This window comes from Rhododendron vialii, chromosome 11a (genome assembly GCF_030253575.1).
Source record: "Rhododendron vialii isolate Sample 1 chromosome 11a, ASM3025357v1".
NCBI classification, from domain to species: domain Eukaryota; kingdom Viridiplantae; phylum Streptophyta; class Magnoliopsida; order Ericales; family Ericaceae; genus Rhododendron; species Rhododendron vialii.
The window spans coordinates 135,001-142,500 of NC_080567.1; positions in this window are offsets into that span (position 1 = coordinate 135,001).

Consider the following 7,500-nt stretch of genomic DNA (forward strand, 5'->3'; position numbering starts at 1 on the left):
CAAGTTGCTGGGTAACGGCTAAGAAGTTGTTGAGTAACGGCAACCAGATTGTCGGGTAATGCTGGCTATCGGCTAAAAGATTGCTGGGTAACGGCTAAGAAGTTGCTAGGCAACGGCAAGCAAGTTGCTGGGTAACGGCTAAAAAGTAGCTTGTCGCCGGGCAAATCAATGCAAGCACCAATATGTTCTTGTCGAAACGCCCCAAAAACTCTTGTTTAGTCGCCATCTTTTGGGACTTTCGCAATGTTAGTTTTAAATCTTTTTTAATTTTTATTTTTAGACGTTTTTAAGTCTTAATTTAAACATTTTCTATTATAGATGCCTCATTTTTCAACCCAATATATTTACATAATTATTGTGTAGCTTGTTTATAATTTTTCGTGATTTTTTCTTACCTTTTTTGTATTTTTTTGTATTTTTTATGATTTTTATCTATTTATTTTTTGTTTAATTAATATAAAATTATCCTTTGGGCAAAAAATTCTGAATTTTTTTGTGGAGGTGCTCCATATTTTTGTGAAGATGTCCCAATTCAAAGTTCATGAAAAAAAGTTGTGATGCTCAAAAAAAACCCCATTGCTTCAGTTCGGACACATTGATGTTCCTTCCTGCCACAAGGGCAAAGGCTAATTTTACTACTATAGGGGGGGGTGGTGTCCCTCCCTTGGGGAAGCCGTGGCCACCCGACGCCGGGTGCCAAGGCACGTTGCTATCGAGACCACCCGGGCAATTCTTGGCCATTTGGCCTCGGTTACTCGAGAAAACACTACCCGTCGGTAATGCCCGGAAAAAAGACCGAAATGCCCCTGAATCGAAATGCTATTTTAAGCCGTCCCGAAAGGCAAAGCACGGCTCTATCGGGCAGAGCAGGACTCTATCGGGCAGTTGCTGGCCGTTTGGCCTCGGATACCCCTCGAATCACATCCCGTCGGTAATGCTCGGAAGAAAAGGCCGAAATTCTCATGAAACGGCATGCTCTTTTAGCCGAGACGCGACTCTATCGAGCAAAAACTAGATTTCCTCTGCCTCGTTGCCTCGCTTACTCAAGAGAACCCGATCCGTCAGTTATGCTCGGAAAGAGCACCGAAAGGCCCTTGAAACGGCATGCTAATATAACCGGGTTCGGCAAAGGCGAAACTAGATTTTCTTTGCCGTTTGGGCTAGGCTGTACCAGTCGTTATCGTCCACCGCCTAGCCGTCCAAGTGTTTCCAAGTGTCCAAGTTCCAAAGTGCCTAAGTGCCGTGCCGTGCCGCGCGCTGCGCGCGCGCGGGTCTTTGATATATAGCATGTTTAGAATTTTTTTTCTAAATATTCTTATATCAAAGACCCGCGCGCGCGGCACGGCACGGCACTTAGGCACTTTGGAACTTGGACACTTGGAAACACTTGGGAAACACTTGGGCAAACACTTGGGCGTATGCCAAGACGACGGTCTAGACAAGGCATCGGGAATCGCACATGAATGTAGGCAACAACAGTTGACTGTTCTAGCCAAGGCATGGCAAGTTGGCTCACCGGGTAACGGCTAAAAAGTTGCTGGGTAACGGCAACCAAGCTGTCGGGTAATGCTGGGTATCGGCTAAAATGTTGCTGGGTAACGGCAACCAAGCTGTCGGGTAATGCTGGCTATCGGCTAAAATGTTGCTGGGTAACGGCAACCAAGCTGTCGGGTAATGCTGGGTATCGGCTAAAAAGTTGCTGGGTATCGGCTAAAATGTTGCTGGGTAACGGCAACCAAGCTGTCGGGTAATGCTGGGTATCGGCTAAAAAGTTGCTGGGTATCGGCTAAAATGTTGCTGGGTAACGGCAACCAAGCTGTCGGGTAATGCTGGCTATCGGCTAAAAAGTTGCTGGGTATCGGCTAAAATGTTGCTGGGTAACGGCAACCAAGCTGTCGGGTAATGCTGGCTATCGGGTAAAAAGTTGTTGGGTGATGGCAACCAAGCTGTCGGGTAATGCTGGGTATCGGCAACAACAACCAAGATGACGGGTAACGCTGGGTAATGGCTAAGAAGTTTCTAGGCAACGGCAAGCAAGTTGCTGGGTAACGGCTAAAAAGTTGCTGGTTAACGGCTAAGAATTTGCTGGGTACCGGCTAAAAAGTAGCTTGTCGCCGGGCAAATCAATGCAAGCACCAATATGTTCTTGTCGAAACGCCCCAAAAACTCTTGTTTAGTCGCCATCTTTTGGGACTTTCGCAATGTTAGTTTAAAATCTTTTTTAATTTTTATTTTTAGATGTTTTTAAGTCTTAATTTAAACATTTTCTATTATAGATGCCTTATTTTTCAACCCAATATATTTACCTAATTATTGTGTAGCTTGTTTATAATTTTTTGTGATTTTTTCTTACTTTTTTTGTATTTTTTTGTATTTTTTATGATTTTTATCTATTTATTTTTTGTTTAATTAATATAAAATTATCCTTTTGGCAAAAAATTCTGAATTTTTTGGAGGAGTTGCTTCATATTTTTGTGAAGATGTCCCAATTCAAAGTTTATGAAAAAAAGTTGCGATGCTCAAAAAAACCCCTATTGCTTCAGTTCGGACACATTGATGTTCCTTCCTGCCACAAGGGCAAAGGCTAATTTTACTACTATAGGGGGGGGTGGTGTCCCTCCCTTGGGGAAGCCGAGGCCACCCGACGCCGGGTGCCAAGGCACGTTGCTATCGAGACCACCCGGGCAAATCTTGGCCATTTGGCCTCGGTTACTCGAGAAAACACTACCCGTCGGTAATGCACGGAAAAAAGACCGAAATGCCCCTGAATCGAAATGCTATATTAAGTCGTCCCGCAAGGCAATGCACAGCTCTATCGAGCAGAGCAGGACTCTATCGGGCAATTCTTGGCCATTTGGCCTTGGTTACCCCTGGAAGCACTACCCGTGGGTAATGCTTGGAAAAAAGACCGAAATACCCCGGAGGCGAAATGTTATTTTTACCCGTCCCGTGGGGCAAAGCATGACTCTATCGGGCAAAGAAAAACTATGTCGGGCAAATGTTGGCGGTTTGGCCACAGAAACCCGTAAAGAGATGACCCGTTGGTAACGCTAGAAAAAAATGCCCGGGTAAAGGCAAGGCCTAGCCAAGGAATGGCAGAGCAAACAATGACACTATCGGGCAGAAACTAGAACTCCATGGCCGTTTGGTCTCAAAATGCTCGTGCTTTCGAGTCCCGTTGGGAATGCTTGCAGACTCACATCCTCCATGATGCATTGGTGTTCCCATGGGGGATGCCTCCTTGCTGAGAGGTAAGCTTGCTACCTTGGTGGTGAGCGCCGGCTAACGGATACCTGTTGGCTATGGCACAGTCCCGATGATGCATTGGTGTCCCCGCACGGAAAAGCGTAACTGGCTAATGGTCTTTCATTCCTAATGCCACGTTGCGTAGCCCAGGGGTTGCCTCCTTGTTGAGGGAGAAGCTTGTCGCTTAGGCGGCGAGCGCTGGTTGATGGTTCTCCATTGGCTATGGCACTGTCCCTTGGGTAATTTTCCTCCATGATGCATTGGTGTCCCTTTCGGGGGATGCCTCCTTGCTGAGAGGTAAGCTCGACGCCTTGGCGGTGAGCGCCGGCTGATGGATATCCGTTGGCTATGGCACATTCCCGATGACGCATTGGTGTCCCCGCACGGAAAAGCGAAACTGGCTAATGGTCTTTGATTCCTAATGCCACGTTGCGTAGCCCAGGGGTTGCCTCCATGTCGAGGGAGAAGCTTGTCGCTTAGGCGGCGAGCGCCGGTTGATGGTTCTCCATTGGCTATGGCACTGTCCCTTGGGTAATTTTCCTCCATGATGCATTGGTGTCCCTTTCGGGGGATGCCTCCTTGCTGAGAGGTAAGCTCGTCGCCTTGGCGGTGAGCGCCGGCTGATGGATATCCGTTGGCTATGGCCCAGTCCCGATGACGCATTGGTGTCCCCGCACGGAAAAGCGAAACTGGCTAATGGTCTTTGATTCCTAATGCCACGTTGCGTAGCCCAGGGGTTGCCTCCTTGTCGAGGGAGAAGCTTGTCGCTTAGGCGGCGAGCGCCGGTTGATGGTTCTCCATTGGCTATGGCACTGTCCCTTGGGTAATTTTCCTCCATGATGCATTGGTGTCCCTTTCGGGGGATGCCTCCTTGCTGAGAGGTAAGCTTGCCGCCTTGGCGGTGAGCGCCGGCTGATGGATATCCGTTGGCTATGGCACAATCCCGATGATGCATTGGTGTCCCCGCACGGAAAAGCGAAACTGGCTAATGGTCTTTGATTCCTAATGCCACGTTGCGTAGCCCAGGGGTTGCCTCCTTGTCGAGGGAGAAGCTTGTCGCTTAGGCGGTGAGCGCCGGTTGATGGTTCTCCATTGGCTATGGCACTGTCCCTTGGGTAATTTTCCTCCATGATGCATTGGTGTCCCTTTCGGGGGATGCCTCCTTGCTGAGAGGTAAGCTTGTCGCCTTGGCGGTGAGCGCCGGCTGATGGATATCCGTTGGCTATGGCACAATCCCGATGATGCATTGGTGTCCCCGTACGGAAAAGCGAAACTGGCTAATGGTCTTTCATTCCTAATGCCACGTTGCGTAGCCCAGGGGTTGCCTCCTTGTTGAGGGAGAAGCTTGTCGCTTAGGCGGCGAGCGCCGGTTGATGGTTCTCCATTGGCTATGGCACTGTCCCTTGGGTAATTTTCCTCCATGATGCATTGGTGTCCCTTTCGGGGGATGCCTCCTTGCTGAGAGGTAAGCTCGTCGCCTTGGCGGTGAGCGCCGGCTGATGGATATCCGTTGGCTATGGCACAGTCCCGATGACGCATTGGTGTCCCCGTACGGAAAAGCGAAACTGGCTAATGGTCTTTGATTCCTAATGCCACGTTGCGTAGCCCAGGGGTTGCCTCCTTGTTGAGGGAGAAGCTTGTCGCTTAGGCGGCGAGCGCCGGTTGATGGTTCTCCATTGGCTATGGCACTGTCCCTTGGGTAATTTTCCTCCATGATGCATTGGTGTCCCTTTCGGGGGATGCCTCCTTGCTGAGAGGTAAGCTCGTCGCCTTGGCGGTGAGCGCCGGCTGATGGATATCCGTTGGCTATGGCCCATTCCCGATGACGCATTGGTGTCCCCGCACGGAAAAGCGAAACTGGCTAATGGTCTTTGATTCCTAATGCCACGTTGCGTAGCCCAGGGGTTGCCTCCTTGTCGAGGGAGAAGCTTGTCGCTTAGGCGGCGAGCGCCGGTTGATGGTTCTCCATTGGCTATGGCACTGTCCCTTTGGTAATTTTCCTCCATGATGCATTGGTGTCCCTTTCGGGGGATGCCTCCTTGCTGAGAGGTAAGCTTGTCGCCTTGGCGGTGAGCGCCGGCTGATGGATATCCATTTGCTATGGCACAAACCCGATGGATCTCGTCCATTGGCAACGGCCCTGTCCCTTCGAAAAAACTATCTTAATGATGCATTGGTGTTGAAACCCTTAGGGGCAGGGACACCGTTGCGGAGAGGTAAGTTTGTAGATGCTTTTATGTGAAGCCAAAATGTTTTCTAAATTCATTGTTCATCAAAAAATCAAAAAATGAATTCGCAAAAATCTTCCTTGATGACGCATTGGCGTGTCCTTCGGTGATTGCCTATATGCTGAGGGGTAAGCAAAGTTATGTTTTAAAAATTCTTCCTCGACGATGCATTGGTGTTCATTTAGGGAATGCCTTCTTGCTGAGGGGTAAGCATGTCGTTTAGGCGTCATGCGCTGGCCGGTGGTCCTACATTGGCTATGGCAATGTCCCGTCGGAAAGCTTCCTTGATGATGCATTGGTGTTGTAACCCTTCGGGGAAGCCCCACCCTTGCGGAGAGGTAAGCTCGTTGCTGCTCGAAAATTCTTCCTCGATGACGCATTGGTGTTCCCTTTGGGGGATGCCTTCTTGTTGAGAGGTAAGCTGGTCGTCTATTTCAATGAGATGGGTGGCGAGCGCCGGCCGATTGATCTTTTCAATTGGCTACGGCAATGTACCTTCGGTAATCTTCCTCCATGATGCATTGGTGTCCCTTTCGGGGGATGCCTCCTTGCTGAGAGGTAAGCTTGTCGCCTTGGCGGTGAGCGCCGGCTGATGGATATCCGTTGGCTATGGCACAATCCCGATGACGCATTGGTGTCCCCGTACGGAAAAGCGAAACTGGCTAATGGTCTTTGATTCCTAATGCCACGTTGCGTAGCCCAGGGGTTGCCTCCTTGTTGAGGGAGAAGCTTGTCGCTTAGGCGGCGAGCGCCGGTTGATGGTTCTCCATTGGCTATGGCACTGTCCCTTGGGTAATTTTCCTCCATGATGCATTGGTGTCCCTTTCGGGGGATGCCTCCTTGTTGAGAGGTAAGCTCGTTGCCTCGGCGGTGAGCGCCGGCTGATGGATATCCGTTGGCTATGGCACATTCCCGATGACGCATTGGTGTCCCCGCACGGAAAAGCGAAACTGGCTAATGGTCTTTGATTCCTAATGCCACGTTGCGTAGCCCAGGGGTTGCCTCCTTGTTGAGGGAGAAGCTTGTCGCTTAGGCGCCGAGCGCCGGTTGATGGTTCTCCATTGGCTATGGCACTGTCCCTTTGGTAATATTCCTCCATGATGCATTGTTGTCCCTTTTGGGGGATGCCTCCTTGCTGAGAGGTAAGCTCGTCGCCTTGGCGGTGAGCGCCGGCTGATGGATATCCGTTTGCTATGGCACAAGCCCGATGGATCTCGTCCATTGGCAACGGCCCTGTCCCTTCGAAAAAACTATCTTAATGATGCATTGGTGTTGAAACCCTTAGGGGCGGGGACACCGTTGCGGAGAGGTAAGTTTGTAGATGCTTTTATGTGAAGCCAAAATGTTTTCTAAATTCATCGTTCATCAAAAAATCAAAAAATGAATTTGCAAAAATCTTCCTTGATGACGCATTGGCGTGTCCTTCGGTGATTGCCTATATGCTGAGGGGTAAGCAAAGTTATGTTTTAAAAATTCTTCCTCGACGATGCATTGGTGTTCATTTAGGGAATGCCTTCTTGCTGAGGGGTAAGCATGTCGTTTAGGCGTCATGCGCTGGCCGGTGGTCCTACATTGGCTATGGCAATGTCCCGTCGGAAAGCTTCCTTGATGATGCATTGGTGTTGTAACCCTTCGGGGAAGCCCCACCCTTGCGGAGAGGTAAGCTCGTTGCTGCTCGAAAATTCTTCCTCGATGACGCATTGGTGTTCCCTTTGGGGGATGCCTTCTTGTTGAGAGGTAAGCTGGTCGTCTATTTCAATGAGATGGGTGGCGAGCGCCGGCCGATTGATCTTTTCAATTGGCTACGGCAATGTACCTTCGGTAATCTTCCTCCATGATGCATTGGTGTCCCTTTCGGGGGATGCCTCCTTGCTGAGAGGTAAGCTTGTCGCCTTGGCGGTGAGCGCCGGCTGATGGATATCCGTTGGCTATGGCACAATCCCGATGACGCATTGGTGTCCCCGTACGGAAAAGCGAAACTGGCTAATGGTCTTTGATTCCTAATGCCACGTTGCGTAGCCCAGGG